Source organism: Eptatretus burgeri, chromosome 2, assembly GCF_056783735.1.
Source record: "Eptatretus burgeri isolate ZD-2024b chromosome 2, Ebu_testis_v1, whole genome shotgun sequence".
NCBI lineage: Eukaryota > Metazoa > Chordata > Myxini > Myxiniformes > Myxinidae > Eptatretus > Eptatretus burgeri.
In genome coordinates, this window is record NC_140962.1 from 112283951 (window position 1) to 112308669 (window position 24719).

At 43.8% G+C, this 24719-nt stretch overlaps 1 protein-coding gene across 1 annotated transcript in view; it reads left to right on the top strand.

The window, feature by feature from the left end:
- The first annotated feature begins 4737 nt into the window (after positions 1 to 4737).
- Positions 4738 to 24719, top strand: part of LOC147032850 (uncharacterized) — a 63174-nt gene continuing 43192 nt past the window's right edge. Inside the window, exons 1-2 of the mRNA XM_085870785.1 lie at positions 4738 to 7406; positions 7990 to 8118. The gene's annotated coding sequence lies outside the window, so the exon portion shown is untranslated. The remainder of the gene's footprint in view (positions 7407 to 7989; positions 8119 to 24719) is intronic.

A 24719-nucleotide genomic window follows, 5' to 3' on the forward strand; every position in this document is an offset into this window, starting at 1 on the left:
TATTATTCCGAACGCAATTACGGCAGCTCGATGGAGGAAGGGACGCAATGAGCAGGTGAATATGCAAACAATGACAATTATTTGTAATGCACATATGCAAGCAATGAATGCAATGGGGGTAAGGGACAGGACACAAGCAAAAAGACCTACAGCCGTTGTCTCTTTTTTATTTATTTTTTGTATACCTTGTCGAGGCTCGTATGAGAGCTAACACACAACGCACATCAACGGCGGCATGAGACAGGAGGGGAGGGAGTGGGAAGGACAAAATAGTGGGGAACAGAGACATTTGGAGATCTGTGGAAGGGAGAGGGATGGGACAGGGAACATGGGGAATAGAAGATGGACATTACAAGGACTTTCAGGAAGGAAACCAGGGAATTTGAAGGAGGTGGGCTTGGGTGGATTATCGGGGGTAGAAAAGATCGAGGATTTGGATGGGGAATGATAAGAGGTGGTGGTGAACAGCTGTTTTGAAGGCCTGGAGGGAAGAATGGGAATGAATAGAGTGAGGGAGTTTATTCCAAAGGCGGGGAAAAAGAGGAATGAAAGAGTGAAGGTGAGCAGTGATTCGTGATTTTGGTAGTTTTACCAGAAGGCGGTTGTTGGCGGACCTCGAAATGTGGTGGGGACAAATCGCAGAGAGAGCAGGGAGGGGGGGGGGAGAGGCTGGAGAGGAGACAGAAGAAGACAGAAAGACCACCGACCAACCTGCGGTGATTGAGTGAGCGGCCCAAAGACTCAGCCTCATTGCGGGAGATGCCAATGATCCGAAATGCCTTGGTTTCTACAGCGTGAAGCCGAGAAAGGTGGGAGGCAGGAGCACCAGCCCAGAGTGGAGAGCAGTACTCCATCAGGCTTCGGACAAAAGCTTTGTAAGTGGTCAGGAGCTCAGATGGGCCGAGGAAGGACCTTGCACGATGGAGGATTCCCAGTCGGCGACTGGCTTTGGAGGCGAGGTTTGAAATGTGGCTTTCCCAGGAAAGGTCATGGCAGATAGTGAGACCCAGAAGCTTGAAAGAAAGGACTTCTTCCAGAGGATTGTTGAGAAAGTGGATGGGGGGGGGGTTCTAAACGGTCCTTTCAAAGAGACATAGTGAGAGTGTGAGATTTGTCCGGATTGAACGACATGTTCCACGTGTTGGACCAGTTTGTGATTTTATCCAGATCAGCAGTGAGCGAAGAAGCTGCTGCTTGCCGGTCTGAGGGATGACTGATGGTACGGCAGAGGGTGGAGTCATCAGCAAAGAGATATAGAGGATTTTCCAGAGAGTCGGAGAGATCATTGATGAAAACCAGAAAAAGAACAGGGCTCAGAACGCGACCTTGAGGAACTCCAGCCTGGACAGGAAGAGGGGATGAGAGAACTCCATTTAAGGCCACAAGGTGACTGCGACAGGAGAGGAAGTCTGCGAGCCATGAGTGGAGATGGCCTTGGATACCATATGAAGAGAGTTTGGTGAGCAGGGCAGGGTGCCAGACTGTGTCAAAAGCACGTGATATGTCCAGGGATACGGCTCGGATTTCCTGTCTGGCATTGAGGGCTTCCATCCATTGTTGGGAGAGCAGAAGCAGCATATCCAGGGCAGAGTGACCTGATCTGAAACCAAATTGATGATCGGAAATCAAGCCATTGGAGAAGAGGAAGGATTTGATGTCTGAAGCGATGATGGATTCCATAACCTTGCTGATGATTGGGAGAAGGCTAATTGGTCTGTAGTTGCAGGGATCTGGTTTTTGCACCTTTTTATGCAGGGCAGTGATGTTTGCTGATTTCCAAGCAGATGGCAGATGGCCTTGAGCAAATTAGAGGGTGAATAGAACAGAGAGAGTGTGAGCAAGAGCAGAAGAGCAGGCTTTGAGGACACGTGGGCTGATGCCGTCTGGACCGGTTAATCTGAGTCAAGGTTTGACAGCAAGCTCTCCACTTTGTCAGAAGAAAAGGACACAGAGTCCAGGGACAGTTGGGTGCGACTGGGTAAGGTGGGTAGAGAAAGTGATGGGTTTTGGACACAAGATTTAGCTGCAAACACCGAGTTTAGGCATTCAGCTTTTTCACGTGCGGTATCAGCAGTGCTGCCATTTGAGGTAAGGGAGGGGATGGAGGGGGAACATACACCAGAAACAGATATGATTAGATGCCACCAGGATTTTGAGGAGGGAGAGAGGTTTGAGAGTTCAGACTTGAGATGAGAAAGATGTTGTTTTCTGGCTCTCCTGAGGGTAGATACACACTTGTTCCGAGCTTTGTGGAAGGAACTGAGATTGCCCTCAGTTGGGTTTGCTTTCCATGAGGCAAAAGCAAGTTGTTTCAGGACGACTGCCTCGCCACAAGCTTCAGTGAACCAAGGGCGGGAGGAAGAGTAGGACAACTGAAGACGAGAGGGGATAAATCTGTGCATGAGGGAGAACAAGTTTCTTTGAAAGAATTCCCAGGATGAGTTGATGTTGGAGAAAGTAGTGATGGGAGACCAGTCTATAAGTTTGATGGCTGCTCGGAGACCTTGCCAGTCGGCTTGAGTGAAATGCCAGACTCGACGGTGGTGAGGTGGTTCTCTGATAATAGCCAGAGAGATGTCCACTTTGACAAGGACGTGGTCAGAAGAACCGATTGGAGCGGAGGAAGAGCAGCAGATATTGTCAGGGAAATGTGTCAAAAATTTTTTTACTACGTACATGCACTTCACAATTCTACTTATTGGACAAGGTGCCACAGACTTCCATGCAAAACCCCAGGAAAGAAAAGAAAACAGGGCCCGTAGGCCTTTAATGTTTCGTGGAGCTGTGAAGAGCGCAGGAGCTCTGCGAGACCGTGCAGGTTACCTGCCACCCTCGTGGTGACTCGCTGGGGCGACCCTTGATGTCTCGTCGTCAACACGGCAGCTGGTGTAACAGCGGCCCGTTCGGGTCAGGCCTTGCCGTGCGGCCTAGTCAATCGGGCCTGACTGACGACGCCTCAGAGGAGCAAACGGGCCTTGCTCTTTTAGAGTTGATGCTCTCTTAAGAGCCCGCGCACTCCTCCGCGTCGCTCGGACCGTCGTGGGGCCCAATCACCTCGGACCGTTATGTCCCTGGCTAGCGACCTCTCTCCGGCTGCCTCCACCGACCCACAACCCCGCACGGCACCGCAGGCCCGGCTGGACCCCAGGCTCCAAACTCCACTCAGCTCCGTCCTCAACTCCAGAGCTCCGTCCTCAACTGGCTCCCAACTCAACTGAACTGCTCGGCGTCTCGGTTCATCCTTTTATCGGGTTGGGGGGGGGGGTGGTGTTTGGTCTTTCACCTCCGACCTTTCACTCCCCCCCCGCCCCCGGCCTCTGCCCCTTTTGTCATTCTGATCCGATTCTGCCGTGGAACGCGGACGTGGTAGAAATCACCCGCTTTCGACTTCGCTCGTGGATGCCGTTGCTGGTGACCAAATGGCGGCGCCGTGGAGATGAAGGTGGGGAGATGTTTGTTTTAAAATAACGATAGCAAAAGAATAACGGCTAACTCAGAGATGCATAGCCCGGCACATGAATAATTCCCTTTAGACATCAGTGGGGAAATCTAACCTAGAACACGCACCGATACCTTTCAAGAATAGTAGACCATTGTGTACTAGCATCCTGGCAAAGTACCAACAGCAATCTGGACTTCCATGGGAAATGGTAAATCTTCCAATGTATTTCTTGCCCAGGAATCTGCTTTGATTGTCCTCTCTCCTCTCTTCCACGGAAAGGATTACAGTGGGTTGTTTGCCTTTGCCTTCTCAGAGTCAGGGCAGGAATTTGTCCAGGGTTCCATTTGCAAAATGTCAAGTCTTTGCCATCGACACCATGGGATCTTTAACGTCCACTGCCGAATGCTAGCAAATTGGACAACCAGCTTTGCGTTCATCCGAAGGTTGGTACACTTTGAGATGCAATGGCCTGCCTTTGGCTTTGCGAGTGCAACCACCAATCTGACAGTTGAGAGTGGAATCTGGAACCGAACTCAGAAAAGACTTCTCACAAGTAATTTATCCACCTCTGCAACATCCTCTGCATCAGGAAGGCTTGCACATAAATGTTGGCACAACACAGGGTAGATTGTATTCCACCTATACAAGGCCATTCGGCTCATGATGTGCTTAATGTATCTATTTTTACTTATCTTCCCATTCTTACCGTCAACTTTTATAACTAAACGTCTACAGGCAGGGAATGTGACTCCACGGTCCAGGCACCCTAATGCCCTATTTTGAGAGATACCGTGGGATGTTTAACGTCCGGAGCCTTAACGCAGACGGAGAATATAAATACACAGTTGTGGACAATTTCTGAAAGAGAAGCATCGTGCATTTTTAATTGCGTCTGCTATTCCCAAGAAACTTTTTTTTTCGCTTGTGTGACGCCATTCCTAGCCCATAAGCCTTCAATTTGCGCCGTTTTGGGACCGAAGGAGATGGAAAATCGAATTGTCTGTTTACGAGCAGGAGTCCGACCCGCACGCGAAAGATGTCACTGAAGTTGAACCGGCAGGGTTCGCTCAACTTGTTTATTCTTCCCACGTCTTTTATGCAATTTTTAATTGACCAAAGCACTCGATTTGCTGCAGCTTTTCGACCCATCTTGAAAGGGTCACACTGCAACTTCTGATTCGACGGCAGATGGCGATGAACGGCCACTTTGCAGGGGTTTGTTGGAAAAAAAAGAGTTAGAACGAAAGAAATTAGAATGTAGTAATTAAAAAAATTAAAACTTTCATTCAATCCTCACCTAAAACTGACCACTATAAGTACCTTGAACCAAATTTGATTCGGTTCAAGCCTCCAGGTCAGTTGAATAGTTTCGTGTCTTCGGAGGCGATTTGATATTTCGCGGTGGATCCAGACCAGGGCATATCTTGGGAGGGGACACATTTTTGTGACATCTTTTACTGTCAAACAAAATGATTGGAAATTGCAAATTATTTAATATTGGACATTTAAAGAAAATATTCAATGACATGCGAGCTTACAGACATGTACGCTCCTTGTAAAATATTGTAACAGGGAAGCCGGGATTGCTCAGGCCTCACTTAGCAGGTGAAAACCTAATCCCAGGCTGAGAATAAAGAGAGCACATGAAAATATTGCTTCCAACACTTGAAGAAGCTTTTTGGTTCACGAGCGCCAGCCAGAGTGACCACTCTATTCGTTATGTTGGGTAGTCGATCTAGTCTACCCTTATTATCAGTATTTCCGTCGATATGTTTGTCTGTCCCTCTGTTCGGTCCAGTGCTCCGTTAATACAATGGCGATTTCGATGAAACTTGGTTGGTAGGTTCATACCATGACCTAGTTGTGTGCAAATAAGAACTGTTGCTATGGTCACCACCGTTGCTGAGCAACGGGACTTTGAAATTTTAGAAAAATCATAAAAAAATTATTTTTTTGAAAATCAAAAATCGGGCCACGAGCGACTGTGAGCAGTACATTCAGTCATATTGTCAAAAAATTTCCAGCCAGATCCGATGAAAACTGTCGGAGAAGATAGACTTTGAATGAACCCTGGTCGAAAACAATAAAAATACGAAGTTCGTTATATCTCAGAGACTATGAGTCAGATATACATGAAACTGGTATGGTAGGTTCATGGTATGTCCTAGTTATGTGTGAGAAAGAACTGTTGCTATGGATGCTTTTGTTGGCTAGTAACGGCTGAAAAACGACTAAATTCGACTTGATCGACTACCCATGTCTGCCTACCGGCTTGTCTGTGTGTCTGTCTGTCCAGAGCATAACTCCGTGGACTTTGATCCGATCTTGATGAAACTTGATTATGTGTTCGATATCAATGTCTAGTTGTGTTTTCCTGGATGAGGGCATGCTACGCACGTTGTGGGCGGAGCCACGCCCCAAAATAGCCATTTTTAGGTGTAGTCGGATTCAAAATCTATCCCCCTCTCGGGAATTCACTGAATGGAATGGGTTCTTCGGTATTTGAATAGCAAAATGAATTATCTAAAAGTGGTCGTTGTCAGATTTTTCATTTTCATCCCAAGGTCAAGGTCATAAGGTCAAAAACTTAGAAAATTGTGAATTTTGACATAAAAATCAGACGACCACCCAAACTTTGACAGCTAGGATGACAATATTTTTTATGCATAATCTTGAGGTCATTCCCCACCTAAAGTCTTGAAACCATTTTGCTCTATCTCGAACACCTTGCCAGTGGCGCCCCCTTCAAGTTTGTTTTTACGCTGATTTCATCAAAGTATGGATAATCCGAGGAGTGCGAAATGCCATATAGCCTATATGATGTTATATTGTTGCTGGAATGTTCCAGAGGAAGTTTTGCACAAAAGGTCATAATCCTTGACCTTTGACCTTTAACGGCCACAAAGGTCAAATTTTCAAAGTTGTGGGAATCGAACCGGGTTTTCGACCTTCTTCCACAAACCCACTCCAATAAGCTATAGCACGTATCCTGTTTCCTTATTTTAATGTCCACAACATTGTTTTGTGACCTATAAAGGTTATGCAAAGGTCAAATTTTGAAAGTTGTTGAACGAAACTGTGTTTTCGACATTTTGCAGCTAATTACCTGTCACTCGTACCACATCATGTTGATCATTTTTATAACTTGGTCAAACATTATCACATTGTCTCATCCTTGACTTCTGAAACAATCTACATCGTCAAATGCCGTGAACCATTGTCGTCTTCAGGCTTGTCTCTCCAATAATTGTATTTTTCCTCTACCAGAGCAAGGCTCATGGAAGAGCGACATAAATTGACACTGGATTAGCAGGGGAAAAATTGGGCACATCCAGCAAGGGGAAAACAAATAAAAAGGAAAAGAGAGACAGAGACAGACCGACAGAGACCGACAGAGATCGACAGAGACCGACCGACCGAGATCGAGACCAGCAAGTAAGAGGGTTAGGTTACAGAGGGTTAATGGGGATATCGATCATGGGTCAGGGTGTGGGATCACAGAGATGCAGTGCACTGCCTGCTTCTTGAAGCCCTGAGGGGAAGAATGGGAAAGAATCTCCCTTAGATGGGAGAAGCAAGGAGCAAAGGATTGAAGATGTGCAGTCAGCCTGGATTTTGTAAGTTTAACGAGGAAAGAGTTACTGGAATAATGCGTTCCTCCTGGAATTGTTGGGCAGGATCAGAGGAATTGAGAGAGCAGAGGGAGCAAAATTATGACAGAAGAGGGAGGTAAAAAACAGAGACCACTGACTTGCCTGTGATACGAAAGCAACAGATCTTGTTCTTCGGCATCATCACAGGAGATTCTAATAATGTTGAGAGCTTTAGATTCCACAGAATCCGACAGAGAGAGATGTGATCCTGGGGCGCCAGCCTGTCGGGGAGAGCATTACTCAATTGAGCTCCTGACAAGCATGATTTGATTCCACTCATCAGGAGAAAAAGGGGAAAGCATCGCAATCCAGTGAGTGCTTCAGATGTGTAGAGATAAAGTAAAGTTGCACGAATTTAAAATGTCCTTTTTGTCATAGCTGTTTTCCAAATTATCATTTGTCTTTGATTTGCATGAACGTACTTGCGGACAGAACACTCCAAGGTATGCATATGCATTTGTATTCCAAACACACACTCAATGCACTCCCCACCCTTCCTTTCCCTTATAACCTTATAACATCCTCTGCCTCCCTCCCTCCATACCGCATTCTACCCATTTACAAATTTCAATTTCAGCTGTGAAGTTTTAACATAAAGTTAGTTTAACGTAATTATTCTACACAATGTGATTGATTACCATTTCAGTTGAACCTTCACATATTTCTATATCGGATTTATTTTGGGTTTGTTTTCCATGCGTGAATGTGTTTCGGTGTAGATACAAGTGTAGACGACAGTATAGGATAATACAGGGTGGCCTATTTTAAACAGAGTACAGTGCACTAAATATGTGATGTACACGATATCACAGGTAAGGCTGGCAGGATGGCCTGGATGTATGCAAACTCACTTCCAAAATTCGAATCCTAACCGAGCTATAAACTGTCAACCAGGTGTTTCACAGGCAGGGTGATTCATCAATGGAGGTGCCGTCCCTTGGATGGACATTAAACTGGGCATGTCATCTGCCAGCATGAGTTGGTGCACACCAAACATCCCATGGTGTTCTTCGCAAGGCATAGGTGAGCTGCACGAGTTACCCTGCACAAGTTACAAATTCCTGTCCCAAATACTGCTGGGAATGTAATGGCAAACCACACAGGAAACACTTGCCAAGAAAGCGTGCTGAATGGACATCAAAGCTGATACACTGGGAAAAATCACAGAACCATCGGAAAGCATCCGTATATGAAAATATCCGAAAATTAGTGCAGCCATGTTGAGCTCATCTAGCAGGAGGTTCGTGATGCTTGCCTATAATCATAAAGCTTCTATTTATTATGAACCTAATGTACGAAGTGTAGTTCATTATTGCTTACAATGTGTAAGCATACCCCACTCGTAATATATATATATATACAGTACTGCATGTTAAAGCATAAAACAGCACAACAGGTAAATGTGGCACGGTATGGCACAGCGAAATTCAGAATAGTACTACATGGTGCATCCGAGGACAACATGGTTTCACATATCACAGCATAGTGTTCATTAATATAGATTTATTTTCTGTTTTATTTTGGTTACAACATCTAGGCTCATGGAAGAGCAGGAAGGTAACTGGATTGAAGGAAGGAAAGCAACATGCAGAGGACAACAGGTGGATGTAAGAAGCCTGTGATTGAATGAATAATGAATTAATCCTTCCAGTTCAATGATTTTTCCACTTAATGGCCGTATCTGCAGCTGCCGCTTCCACCTCATTAAAGCTGTTTTCCGAAGGAAATTTGTCATGTTTTTCTGTTATATCTTCGTTCCAATGTTGCTGTTTGTAAATTCCCGTCCAATTTTCCGTGTTAAATCGTACCTTGTTGTGCTGTATTTGTCAAATTCGTTTTCATGTTGTTCAAGGCCTACTCCTTGGATCGTGTTTTTGTGTCCCTTTTGTTGCCATGTTCCTCGTTTTGCTTCTTTCTTCCAAAATATTGCGCATTCTACCTCCTCAATGTCATCCTATTTCTGTTCCTCACTTTTAAAAAAAACAGACAAAAAACGTTTTTTTTCATTCCACAACGATCACATTTCACTTGAATTTCCTTCTGCTTGCCCTTCCTGTACTCTGAAGAAGATTTTTTAAATAGGTTTTTCAGGTAAATCCAATATGGATGCCAAACCATGTGACCTATAACATCATAAAAAAAAAAAAAAAAAATGTGTGAACCTTTTCTTCATGCCTCATGTAGAGGCGGTTACATGTGTAAAGTTTCACCTCGATCTGTTCAGCCACTACAGAGAAGAAGATTTTTGAAGGTTTATTTTATTTTTTTTAACAATGTGGCTGCCGAATCACATGACTGACATCATCAATTTTTTTTTCCTGTGGAGCATTTTATCCCGAGATGACCCTCAAAATTTTTCATACTGATCAGATGTAGCGTTATACATATGCAATTATGATGTCATAATGAAGGCACCTATGACGTCATAAAAATCACGCATTCCCCATGAGGAGTAGGTGCCATGTGCCAAGTTTCAATTTTTTCCTTGGTGCGGTTTCAAAGATACAGAGGTCCAATGTTTTTCTGTTTTTCCAATGTGGCTGCCACACCACGTGACCTATGACATCATAATTATCAACAAAACATTCTATATAAGCAGTTTAGTTGCTCGATGGCAAAAATTTTGTCTCATTCCGACAAATGGCTGCACAGTAAAGTCCTCTGCCGACAAACAAACAAACAATCAAGAAAAAGATGATGGTGCAGAGCACGATACTTGCAAAATCCACCCCCCCTCTCCAAAAGTTTCCATGGATACATCAAATTGACCATTGCATTAAGATTAAAATTGAAAATCATAATCAAAGCTCAGGTCAATCGGATGAAAATTGATTATTTTTTTCAGATTGAAATTGATGACTTTAGAAGTTTAACCTTGACTTGACCTTTGACCTTTGACCTTTTCACCTCAAAATACTTGGTTTCCAAATTCAGTGATGCACTGTGCAATTGCAACTTAATTTTCAGGTTAATCAGATGAAAATTGACGATTTTCAGATGATATTTGATGATTTTAGAAGTTTGACCTTGAGTTCACCTTTGACTGTTTGACCTCAAAAATTGTTGCTTTCCCAATTAAGTGATGTCCTATTCAACTTTCAAATCAACTTTTCTATGTCAGAATGAGACAAAAAATAGTTGCTTTTCCAATCAGACTATGCAGATCCTGTTCAACTTTCAAGTTAATAGGATGTAAATTGATGATTTTTCAATTGAAAATTGATGATTTTAGAAGTTTGACCAAGTTGACCTTTGACCTTTTAATCTCAAAAATAGTTGATTTCCCAATTCAGTGAAGCAATATGCAAATCCTGTTCAAATTTCAAGTCAATTAGATGAAAAATGACGATTTTAAAAAGTAGACCTCAAGATGACCTTTGACCTGAATCCATAGGCTTCTCAGTTGAGACTACTTCTATGACTTAGTGAAATTTTGTGAAGATTGGTTTGACATTGTGACCTGTAGGCGATTGACAGACAGACAGACAGACAAGCCGGTAGGCGGCGATGGGTCGCCGAGCAGGACTGTTAGTATTGTGACACTTTGACCGCTGACCTAGTGGAGATAGGTCATTATGCAAATGAGCAAACTTGTACTACTCATCAGGGAGTAGTATTCACGTGCAAAAAAATTGTTTGGATCAGTTGAGCCGTTTTGCTGGTAGGGGGACTTGAATAGACATTTTGACCGAAAAATGCACTTATTGACCTTTGACCCCTGAACTAATCGAGATAGGTCATTATGCAAACAAGAAAAGTTGTAGTACTCATTACGGTCTATAAGCATGTAAAGTTTCATTCGATTCAGTTCAATTGTCTTGGAGCTAGTGTACTTTGAAGTTTCAGTAGGAATGCTCATGGCCCTCGGACACCCAAGTTGAGAGGGTTGCTATTTGGAAACTATAAGATATCGAGCAAAATGGATGTCATTTAGCAGATAGGGAATCACCTAAAGATTATGCATATCGAATCTCATCCAGTTCCATCTACTGATAACTACTCGGTATCCATTTGAATGAAAAGTACCGAAAATGCGGTTTGAAATCGGAAATCCCCAAAGTTTGAGGGGGTGCTGTGGGTGAACAAAGATCTAAATCGAAATTCCGGCTTGATCATTTATGCACAATGTATTCCAGACGATTAGTGTGAATTTTCATGACCATCTGACCATAACCCTAGGAGTAGCATTTGGCGCGAAGGCACCTCCAGCTCTCGCATATTATCGATTTTTGCACTAATTGACCTTTGACCCCTGACCTAAGCGAAATCGGTCAATATGTCCTGAGGCAAAGTTGTAGTACTCATTGAGTACCATGAACCTGCAAAGTTTCATTCATATCGATGCACTCACCTGGTCGCTAGGGGGCCTTCAATGTTCACCAATTTTCGCGCATACCCTAATTGTAGGGGGCGCTGTGGGTAAAGTATTCCATATATCACAAAAACTGGAATATATTTGATAGAGCATCACCTGTTGATCATTCATGCCAAATTTCATAACCCTACATGAATTAATGGCTTTCGGAATTGATTTCGCGTGAACGGTACCGATTTTGAAGGTTTTTCGGTTGTTGCGAGGGAACCAAAGCATCCCTAGCAACCATCACAATTTCCAAAGCATTAGGTCATAAGATGTACCTACCACCCGAGTTTGGTCACAATCCGCCCACGTTTACTACCAATTATGCTGATGACAAACGAACAAACATCCAAACAAACATCCAAACAAACAGACAAAATTACTGACAATAAGGGTCACCTATTTCGGCGACCCAACAGACAAACAAACAAACAAGAAAATGCAGTGCACGATACTTGCAAAATCCACCACCCTTTTCAAAGGTTGCCATGGATACATCAATTTGCTCATTTCATTTTGATGAAAATTGACAATCTTGATCAAAGCTCAGGTCAATCAGATGAAAATTGATGATTTTTCAGATATAAATTGATGATTTTAGAAGTTTGACCTTGAGTTGACCTTTGACCTCAAAAATAGTTGGTTTTCAAATTCAGTGATGCACTATGGAATTGCTAATTCATTTTCAGGTTAATAAGATGAAAATTGCTGATTTATGAGATGAAATTTGATGACTTTCTTTTTCAAGTTTACATTCAAAAAATTGAGGATTCAAAAAATTGAGGATTTTAGAAATACCACGTTAGTTGTTGATTAATTAATCGATATCTTTTTTTGCATTTTCTTCCTTGGATCACGTGTAGATAAATTAGTATGGTGTTCACGTATGCATGATGGGCTGAATGGCCTCCACCCGTGTTAGATTTCCTTGTATCCTTGTATTTTAGAAGTTTGACCAGTTGACCTTTGACCTTTTGATGTCAAAAATAGTTGGTTTCCCAATTCAGTAATGCACTATGCAATTGCTGTTGAATTTTCAATTCAATCGGATGAAAATTGACGATTTTTCAGATAAAAATAGATTTTAGAAGTTTGACCTTGAGTTGACCTTTGCCTCAAAAATTGCTGGTTTCAATGATCAAACATGCAGCTCCTCTTCAAGTTCCAAGTGAATCAGAAGAAAATTGACAGACAGACAGACAAGCCGGTAGGCGGACATTGGTAGTCGATCAAGTCAAATTTAGTCGTTTTTCAGCCATTACTCGCCAGCAAGAGCGTCCATAGCAACGGTTCTTTCTCACACATAACTAGGACATACCATGAATCTACCATACCAATTTCATGTAAATCTGACTCATAATCTCTGAGATATAACGAACTTGGTTTTTTTAATTGTTTTTGGCCAGGGTTCATTCAAAGTCTATCTTCTCCAACAGTTTTCATAGGATCCGGCTGGAAATTTTTGACAATATGGCTGAATGTACTGCCCACAGTCGCTCGTGGCCCGATTTTTGATTTTCGCAAAAATAAATTTTTGAGATTTTTTTGAAAATTTCAAAGGTCCGTTGCTAGGCAACGGATGGGTCCATAGCAACGGTTCTCATTTGCACACAACTCGATCATGGTATGAACCTACCAACGAAGTTTCATTGAAATCGCCATTGTATTAATGGAGCAGTGGACCGAACAGACATACATACATACAGACAGACAGACAGACAGACAGACAAACATATCGACGGAAATACTGATAATAAGGGTAGACTAGATTGACTACCCAACAGAATATCAAAATTGACTGACCAATATACTTGAAAAAAATCTTCGATTTTTCAAGAAACAAATTTGAAACAAATTCAAAATCTGAAAAACAAAATTCACCTCAAAAATAATTAATTGGTGGTTGAGTTCAGTGACCTAACATGAAAATCCTCTTCAAATTTCAAGTCTATGGGATGAAATTTGACAATTTTAGAAATACCACCTTCCTTGTTGACCTTGGGCCTATGTTGAACTTTTGGTCTATGTGAACCTCAAAAGTAATTGGTGGTTGAATTCAGTGACCTGATATGCAAATCCTCTTCAAATTGCAAGTCAATGGGATGAAAATTGAGGATTTTAGAAATACCTCCTTAGTTGTTGATCTTGGGCCTATGTTGACCTTTTGATCTATGTTGATCTCACCAACAATTCACTGGTTGAATTCATTGACATGAAATATATTCCTCTTTAAATTTCAAGTGAATGGGATGAAAATTGAGGATTTTATAAATTCGGCCTATGTTGACCTTTTGGTCTATGTGGACCTCCAAAAATAATTGGTGCTTCAATTCAGTGACCTGAAACATATATCCTCTTCAAATTTTAAGTCAATTTGAAGAAAATTAAGAATTTTAGAAACACCATATAATTAGTTGTTGACATTTGACTTATGTTGAACTTTTGGTCTATGTGAACCTCAAAAGTAATTGGTAGTTGAATTCGGTGACCTGAAATATAAATCCTCAAATTTCTAGTGAATCAAATAAAAATTGAGGATTTTAGAAATACCCCCTTAGTTGTTGATCTTGGGCCTATGTTGACCTTTTAGCCCACGTTAACCTTAAAAATAATTGGCTGGTTGAATTCAGTGGCCTGAAAAAGGAATCTTCAAACTTCAACTCAATTGGATGAAAATTGACAATTTTCGAAATTCGGCCTATGTTGACCTTTTGGCTGATGTTGACCTCAAAAATAATTTGCTGGTTGAATTCAGTGACCTAACATGAAAATCCTCTTCAAATTTCAAGTGAATGGCATGAAATTTGACGATTTTGGAAATATCACATTCGTTGTTGACATTGGGCCCATGTTGAGCTTTTGGTCTTTGTGGACCTCCAATGTAATTGGTGGTTGAATTCAGTGACCTGATATGCAAATCCTCTTCACATGTCAAGTAAATCAGATGAAAATTGAGGATTTTAGAAATACCACCTTAGTTGTTGACCTTTGGCCTATGTTGACCTTTTGGTCTATGTTGACCTCAAAAATAATTGGTGAGTCAAATTCATTGAACTGAAATATGAATCCTCTTCAAATTTCAAGTCAATCAGATGAAAATTGACAATTTTAGAAATTCAGCCTATGTTGACCTTTTGGTCTATGTTGACCTCAACAACAATTCATTGGTTGAATTCAGTGACCTGAAATATAAATCCTCTTCAAATTTCTAGTGCATCAGATGAAAATTGAGGATTTTAGAAAAATCACCCAATTTGCTGACCTTTGGCCGATGTTGACCTTTTGACCTTTTAACCTCAAAAACAATAGACTTATTTCTCATGACAAACTATTATGTGGTGTAGTTTCGTGAAGATCAGTTTAAAATTGTGACCTGTAGGCGATAGACAGACACACACACACACACACACACACACACACACACACACACACACACACACACACACACACAGACACACACACACACACACACACACACACACACACACACACACACACACACACACACACACACACACACACACACACACACACACACACACAGGCAGACAGACTGACAGACAGACAGAATATCAAAATCGACTGACCAATCAATATACTTGAAAAATCTTTGATTTTGCAAGTCGCAAACAGACAGACAGATAAACAGACACAAATGCAATACCCTCTCATTCGTTGAGGGTAATAGAAAGATAATAGTACAGTGGATAAGCACAATAACTGTGCGTTTGATGAGAAAAGCATGAATTTTCTGACATAGTTGGTGAATACCATAAGGTTTATTTTCAGATGTGGAGGGAAGTCAGATTTGACCTCTGAGGAACCTGAGGTCAAATCCAAGATGGCCGCTAGTCCACCGCGTCTAATGTTCAAACGCGTTTAATTTTGGAACTAAACAGTGTAAAAAAAACATTTAAGGTGTCATTTTCAACTAAGTTTGGAATGGCCATTCGTTTGATGATACTTTTTGGGATCACCAGGAGCCAAGGAAATGCATTTCGATCAAGGTCAATGTCAAATTACGTTAAAAAATTTTGGACATTCTTTTGGTAAAGAAAATGGATTGGACCTATGCAATATAGCGAAACTTCACTTCGATTTTGACACTATAGGGATAATAATACAAAAAAATGAACAGAATAGTTCCATGCTGCTAGTCTATTTAATACTTTATTAATAGCAATGGTGATGATGGTAATGGTAGTGATCAAAATCTAACAGCCTCCAGAACAGAAGCACAGTGCAGTGCACTTGAGTGCAGCTTTGGCACACTTTCACCGTCCAGTGCATCCTTTCTCACAGCCACAGCGGATCAATCCATGGCACGATTTTGAGGCTTCGGGGAGAGTGGTCCAAAGCGGCTGCCACTCAGTTGTTTCCTTTGTCCAGCCCCAGTCAGATGGCTCTGGCATCTCTGGATCCAGGACCAATGCCTGGTTTCAACAGTTGGCCTGGTAGCAAGTGTGCTTGATGTGCTGTTTCAGTGCTACCTGGGTTGGAGGAATGTTCTCCAGAGTTCTAGACTTCTGTGTGAAGAGATGTTTCCTGGCATGATTCACTTCCGTGCTCTCACTGGTTCGGTCGTACATTAGCACCACAAATCGCTCTAGCAGTAACATTGATCCTTCACTGACCTCACTTGGCATGCATAGGAGTTCATTGAAAGCATCATTCACCTCTCGGAAAGACTTCCAAGTTTCCCAGGCAGTCTTCTTTCCTCTGCCAGCGAATGCAGATACAGTGTCACACCCGGTGAAAGCGTGAAGGACTGGGAGAGTCAGACAGTGTGTTGGATTCATTGTGGCAACCATTTCGTGAACAGCTATGTAACAAAAGCTTGACCCGACACCAAAGGCAACCCACAGCTCATAAGGAGCTGTCTTGCTGAATGAAGCTACAGCCAGTACTACCACATCAGTATCAACGGTACATATGGTCACCTTCTTACACCCCTTTTGCACAGCATCTGCCACATGCAGAAGTAGACGGGTGTCGGCCTCCTCCTGCGAACATGGGGCAAGGCAGGCCAAGTATGACTCAGCCGGAGCGCAAAGGACTCCACTTCCATGTGTTGCATACAGTTCCTTGCCTTCTGCTAGAGGAAGATGAACAACTACGCGTAACAGGAAAGCAAACAATTCGGTTTTGTTATCATCGCATCGAAGGAAGTCCTTCCACTTCTTTGGCATCACAGTAGAAGGAGCCACTCTTTTCCTGGTGCCCTTTCCCCTCTTCTGTGTTGTTGAGGCTTTGAGGCTGGCCGGTAGGTATACATCCCAGACAATGTCGATGCGGCTGCTTTTCTCAAGTTGAGCAGAGATGTATGGTGCAAACACTCTTTCTCAAGACATCCTTGACAGTGCGAGTATTGTGGAGATGTATATTGCAAACACACATCTGCCTCAAGCACACCCTCTGAGGGGCTAAATAACTAAATTCGCCACAATGACACCACTTGGTATTCATTTGCAAATTTCAACTGATTGCTTATTTTTTGATAAATGTTTACCTTGACCTTGACCTAGACCTAAATTCATTTTCTTGAATTCTGACATCATCAAAGGTATCACCAAATGAATGGGCATCCCCAATTTAGTTGGAAATGACACCATAAATGTTTTTCTGCGCAGTCTGGTTCCAAAATTAAGGACGTTTGAACATTAGACCCGGGTGACTAGCGGCCATCTTGGATTTGACCTCTCACTGTCCCCACAGAGGTCAAATCTGACTTCCCTCCACATCCGAAAATGAACATTATGGTATGACCTAACTATGCTAGAAATTTCATGCTTTTCTCATAAAATGCACAATTTGTTAAAATATGAGAGCTTATCCGCTGTACTATAAGAGAATAATAACAAGAAAACATCAAATACACAGAAAGTAGCAGAAGTTAGGTGAAATGTGGCATAACCTCAAAGATGTAAGAAGTACGAATTGACAATCCTCTTCAAGCTGGTTAGATCATAGGATAATGGGAAGCACGTTACAGGCAGTGAATTCCAAAGCGAGACAGCACGATGGATAAAGCTATCTGCACAGCTTTTCGTTCTGCACTTTGAATTAGCTTCAGTGCATGGGTATGCAGAGATGGCAAGCCGAGTCTTGCGTCCATACACTCGTACAGGAGGAACCAAGTTAGAAAGTCCAGCAGAACATTTGCCATGAAAATATCTGTGAAACAAAATAAGTGGAAACTGATTTAGAGTGAGAGAGCGGTTGAAGAATTGAACCCATCTTCGCACCAACCAGGTTAACAATGTATTTCTGGAGCCTATCAAGTAAAGATAGTGGCAGGCTGGTGCTTCAGCCCAAATGTGGCAAACAGTACTCCATGAGGGGACATATAGTTGTCTTAGACAGGTACAAAACAGAATCAGGAAGTAAATACCTCTGCACTCAATAAAAACAACCAACTTGCTTGTAAGCACTCTTAGCAATACCAGAAATGTACGTATCCCAGCGGAGGTTAGAGGAGATATCCAGACCAAGAAGCTGAAGCTTAGATTATTCTCTGAAGGATGAGGCCCCATATGCACAGAAGGGAAAGACCTGTTTATGGTGTGAGACATGGACAACAATTTAGTTTTAGTTGCATTGAAGGTTACCAGCCAGTCATGGCCCCACTTCAACACATTCTCCAAATCATTGTCTCGCGAAACTCCAACCTCATTCCGAGTAGTATTGAGTGAATCAGCAGATGTACAGTAAAGTACGGAGTGATCAGCATGCATGGCTAGCTAAGACAGAACATTACCAGGAAGGTCATTGATGTAAACAAGGAACAGAGTGTGACTGAGGACAGAGCTTGTGAAACACCAGAATTGATGGAGCAAGGAGGAGAGGTTGTCCCTCAAGTACAAACTTCATCTTGAGATTTGTAAGGAAAGCCGAAATGATTGAATGCATCACTCCAGACACATCATATGATTGAAGCTTGCAGAGCAGACCCTTGTGCCACACTTTGTCAAAGGTTTTTGAGATATCCAAAGCAACTAATCGAGCTTCACCCTTGAGCTCCAATGCTCTGTTGAAATTATCCGTAATTAAAGATAGCAGATTACAAATAGAGCGAGAATGCCGAAAGCCAAACTGGCAGTCAACGAGAAGTTCATTGTCCTCCAGATGGCTGAGAAGTTATGAATTGATGAAGAATTCAAATGCCTTACTTATTACAGGAAGCAGGCTGATGGGGTGATAGTTACTTGCCTCGGAATGCTCACCAGCACCCATGAAAACATGGACAACAGAAGCCACGATCCAGGATGAAGGAAACGCTGAAGCAGATAAGCACAGGTTGTAAAGCTTGACAAGAATCGATGAAAGTTCAGGACAACACGTCTTCAATACAATCACAGGGATTCCATCAGAACCAGTCACTTTTGAGGCATTTAGAGTTTACAAATAATTCTGGCATCCTTTTTCGGAGTGATAAATGGAACAGGAATATCAGAGTCTGCACGAGATGGAAAACCAGGAAGAGGGTGTCCCTGATCATTGAGGTTGGAGTTGGAAACAAAGTGATTTGAAAAGAGGTAAGCCTTATCCACAGGTGAAGTAACAACCTCAGGTCCATGGAAGAGAGGTGGTATAGAAGATTTATTGTGGTTGAGTACACTGTTGGCAATCTTCCAAAAGTCTCGAGAGCAAAGCCGCTGAGTCACAATGGAATCAAGCCTGGTGTTGGCTAAGTGGTTAGGGTGGCGGCTTGGGATCCTAGGGTCCTGAGTTCAAGCCCAGTTGGCCGCTGAATTAATATACACCAGGAGGTTGACTCAGCCTGTCATCCTTCTGAGGTCGGCAAAATGAGTACCAGTGTACTGGTAAGGGGGACACTTCATCAGGGGCATAGCCACGTCCCAACCAATGATGCAACCAGCAGCCACAGGCTGCACTCAATAGAGAGAGAGACAATGGAATCGGCAACAGAAGCTGGATATTGCTGCTTAGCATACTCAAGAACTCTTTCACAGAGGTTATATTACTGGCTTTTTTAAAACTTTTTTTGTGAACATTGTCAAGGCTCATATGAGAGCTAACACACAATGCACAGCAAGGGGGGCATGAGACAAGAGGGGTGGGAGAGAAAGGACAAAAATAGTGGGGAACAGAGACATCAGGAGATCTGTGGAATGGAGAGGGATATGGCGGGGAACACGGGGTATACAAGATGGACATTACAGGGACTTTCAGGAAGGAAAGCAGGCAATTTGAAGGAGGTGGGTTTGGTGTGGATTCACAGGGGTAGAAAAGATCGAGGTTTTGGATGGGGGAACATAAGAGGTGGTGGTGAATGGCTGTTTTGAAGCCTGGAGGGAAGAATGGGATTGAAGAGGGTGTGGGAGTTTATTCCCAAGGTTGGGAAATAGAGGAACATAAGATTGAAGGTGAGCAGTGCTTCGTGATTTTGGTAGTTTTACCAGAAGGGTTTTTTGGCGGACCTTGAGTGCCCTGCGGAAATATGGGGGGGACATATTGCAGACAGAGCAAGGGGAGGGGGGGGAGAGCGAGACCAGAGAGGAGACGGTAGAAGACAGAAACACACTGACCTGCCTCCGGTGAGAGAGTGAGAGGCCCAAAGATTCAGCATCATCACGGGAGATGCCAATGATTCTAAATGCCTTGGTTTCCATAGTGTGAAGCCGAGAAAGGTGAGAGGCAGGAGCACCAGCCCAGAGGGCAGAGCAGTACTCCATCAGGCTGCAGACAAAAGCTTTGTATATGGTCAGGAGCTCAGGTGGGCCGAGGAAGGACTTTGCACGGCGGAGGATTCCTAGTCAGCGACTGGCTTTGGAGGCCAGGTTGGAAATGTGGCTTTCCCAGGAAAGATCATGGCAGATAGTGAGACCCAGAAGCTTGAATGAAAGCACTTCTTCCAGCAGGTTGTTGAGAAAGTAAATGGGGGAGGGGGTGGGGTTCCAAATGGTCCTTTCGGAGAGACATAGTGAGAGTGTGAGATTTGTCGGGATTGAAAGACATGTTCCATCTCAAAAGCACGTGATATGTCTAGGGATATGGCTCTGATTTCCTGTCTGGCATTGAGGACCTCCATCCGTTGTTGGGAGAGCAGAAGCAGCTTATCCAGGGAAGAGTGACCTGGTCTGAAACCAAATTGATGATCAGAAATCAGGCAATTGGAGAATAGGAAGGATTTAATGTCTGAAGCGATGTTGAATTCCATAACCTTGCTGATAATTGTGAGAAGGCTAATTGGTCTGTAGTTGCAGGGATATGTTTTTGAAGCTTTTTTATGCTGGGCGGTAATGTAAGGACAGAGAAGAAGAAAAAAGAAGAAGAAGAAGAAGAAAAAAGAAGAAGAAGAAGAAGAAGCCGACGAGTCTGGCATTTCACGCAGGCAGATTGGCAGGAACTGCAATAGCCACTCTCTTCAGGACTGATCTACATCTACTGCCCCTGATATTAACTCAGCCTGGGAATTCTTCCATAGAAACCTGCTCTCTTATGCACAGATCCATCCTTTCTCGTTTTTAGTTTTCCTACCATTCTTCTCACCCTTGGTACACTGAATCCTATGGTGAGGCAGTTGCTCTGAAACAACTTGCCTTCTATTCCTGGAAAGCAAACCCAACCGAAGGCAATCTCAGCTCATTTCGCAAAGGCTCATTGGTCTGTATTTGCCATCTCCACTCATGGCTCGCAGACTTCCTCTCCTGTCGCAGTCACCGTGTGGCCCAAAATGGAGTTCTTTCGTCCCCTCTTCCTGTCCAGGCTGGAGTTCCTCAAGGTAGCGTTCTGGGCCCTGTTCTTTTTCTGGTTTTCATCAATGATCTCTCTGACTCTCTGGAAAATCCTCTTTATCTCTTTGCTGATGACTCCACCCTCTGCCGTACCATCTGTCATCCCTCAGACTGGCAAGCAGCAGCTTCTTTGCTCACTGCTGATCTGGGTAAAATCACAAACTGGTCCAATACATGGAACATGTCTTTCAATCCGGACAAATCTCAAACTCTCAGGATGTCTCTCTGAAAGGGTCATTTAGAACCCCCCCCCATCCACTTTCTGAACAATCCTCTGGAAGAAGTCCTTTCTTTCAAGCTTCTGGGTCTCACTATCTGCCATGACCTTTCCTGGGAAAGCCACATTTCAAACCTCGCCTCCAAAGTCAGTCGCCGACTGGGAATCCTCCATCGTGCAAAGTCCTTCCTCGGCCCACCTAAGCTCCTGACCACTTACAAAACCTTCGTCCACAGCCTGATGGAGTACTGCTCTCCCCTTTGGCCTGGTGCTCCTGCCTCCCACCTTTCTCGGCTTCAGGTTGTGGAAACCAAGGCATTTCGGATCATCGGCATCTCCCGCGATGGGGCTGAGTCTTTGGGCCTCTCACTCTCTTACCGCAGGCTGCTCGGTGGTCTTTGTCTTCTACCGTCTCTTCTCCAGCCTTGCCCCCCCCTGCTCTCTCTGCGATTTGTCCCCACCACATTTCCGCAAGGCGCTCAAGGTCCGCCAAAAACCCCCTTCTGGTAAAACTACCAAAATCACGAATCACTGCTCACCTTCACTCTTTCATTCCTCTTTTTTCTCGCCTTTGGAATAAACTCCCACACACTCTTCAATCCCACTCTTCCCTCCATGTCTTCGAAACGGCTATTCACCACCATCTCTAATCTTCCCCCATCCAAAACCATGATCTTTTCTTCCCCCGTTAATCCACCATATACCCACCTCTTTCAAATTCCCTGCTTTCCTTCCTGAAAGTCCCTGTGGTGTCCATCGTGTTTTCCCCATGTTCCCCACCCCATCCCTCTCCCTTCCACAGGTCTCCGGTGTCTGTTCCCCACTCTTTTGTCCTTCCCACTCCCGTCCCTCTTGTCTCATGCCCCCTTTGCTGTGCATTGTGTGTCCACTCTCATGCGAGCCTCGACAAGGTATACAAAAAAAAAGCCCACAACAAGTGTGTGTTCACTCCAAGGAGAGCCAGAAAACGACATCTGTCCAACCTCAATATTGACGTTTCAAACTCGTTTCACTTCTCTAACACACGACGGCACCATGGTAAGTCTGTCTCTGGAGTTTGCTCCCCTTTCATCCCTTCCCTCTCTTAAAATGGCACTACAGCCAACTGAACTCATGAGAAGGCCAAATGCCTCTATTCTGTGCTTGTTTCCAAATCTTATGTCCCCAACCCCTCGCTCTCTGGATTCAACCTACCTGCTTGCACCCACCTGCTACTGGACTCTGGTTCTTTTGCACCTGAGAAAGGGTGTAGGTTTCTTGCAACCCTCAACTGATTCTACAACAAGACTGGATGGCATTAGCTCACATGCCCCAAAAATCTACTCTGCTGCTCTTGCACATCCTTCTCCTGTTCTTTTCACTCTATCATTTACCTCGGTCATTTTCCACCTGCTTGGAAATCAGCCAACATGACTGCATTACATAAAACCAATCCCCTTAATTACAGACTAATTATCTTACTTCCAATCATCAGCAGGATCATGGAATACATCATCACAGTTAAAATGAATGATTAAAAAATCACACCTTCCTTTTCTCCAACGGCCTCATCTCAGATCAGCAGTTTGGATTCAGACCAGGTCAAGTCAACTAGGTCACTCTAACTTGGACATGCTGCTTTTCTCCCAACAATGGATGGATGCCCTTAATGTCAGACGTGAGATCAAGGCAGTCCATCTTGATATATGTCATGCTTTCAATATGGTCTGGCATCCCACCTTGCTCACCAAACTCTCGACCTATGGCGTCCAAGGGCAACTCCACACGCGGCTGACTGACTTCCTCCACTCTCTTCGCCAAAGTGTGGCTCTCAACGGATTCCTTTTATCTCGTCTCCTTGTTTAGGCTGGAGTGCCCCAAGGCGGTGTTGTGTGCCTCATCCTATTCCGAATCTTCATCAATGAGCTCTCTGACTCACTGGAAAATCCCCTTTATCTATTTGCTTATTCCACCATCTGCCATGAAATTCCTCATCCTTCAGATAGGTAGGCAACAGCCTTGAAGTGAATGCGAGAGAAAAACCTTCGGAGTATAAGGCTTTATTTCACTTGATTGAAGCCGTCTCTACAGACACAAAAGGAATACATGTGCAGCGAGGAATACATGTGCAGTCAATCACCGCAAAATATATCAGCAATTAGCCAGCATAAGCACGGAGTCCGGTATACTCTCAATTCTCACCATTCAACGAGCACCAAGTGAACCACCGCCGTAAATGACAATGCCCCAGGGACAATCCCCCCGACCGTGCGGCATCTCGGTTTTATCTGTCTCATGTGCGAGCTGCTCGACACGTGATCGCGCGTCACTTCATCCTTTATTTCATCACATTCTCCCCATCTTTAAAACGTAACTAGAGGCTCAACTAACGCACCATGATTACTTCAAAGCTATAGGAGCATACATTTCAAGCAGTGCGAACTATTCAAACTACAGAAGCATACATTTCAAGCAGTGAGGATTATTTTGAGTTATAGGAGCATGGTAAGGTGCCATCGAGGGATGCCGATAATCCCCTTTACAGAGTGAGTCGTCGAGGGGGTTTTATCCGTCGACCTCTCCGGGAGTAAATGGTGGTTTCACTTGAGGGAGGCTTCCGATCCTCTTGGGGAGCCTCGATTCGTGCCGGGGATGACTCCTCGATCGCTCTCGGGTGGAATGCGGTAGCTCCGTCGCCACCATTCTCGGGTGGAGGAGTTCCTGAGAGGGAAACACCTGGGGAGGGAATGTCAGAGGGAGGAGCACCAGATGGAGGAGTACCTGTGGGAGGAGTACCTGCGGGAGCCAGATGGCGAACCAACACAGTGGTCTCCCTGCCATCAGGAAGTCTAACATGAGCATACTCAGGATTAGCATCGATGAGTTCGACCTTCTCCACCATTGGTTCATACTTGCTTTGTCGTACCGAGTGCTTCATGAACACTGTTCCCGGATAGGTTAGCCAGTTGGGCACCGATTGACCGCCAGTATATCGTCGTTGGTGAGTAAACATTCGTTCGTGCGGAGTAGCATTGATGGATGTACAGAGCAAAGAGCGTATGGAATTCAGGGCATCGGGAAGGGTAATCTCCCACCGCTCGGGCCCCAGTCCTCTCGATCTCAGCGCCAGGGTTACGGCTTTCCAAATGACTCCATTATACCATTCCACCTGCCCATTACCCTGTGGGTTGTAACCCGTCGTTTGACTAGTTGCGATGCGGTGCTCAAATAGGAACTGTTTTAGCCCGGCCGACATGAAACCCGGTCCTCTGTCTGAATGTATGTACGAAGGTTTCCCAAACATGGCAAA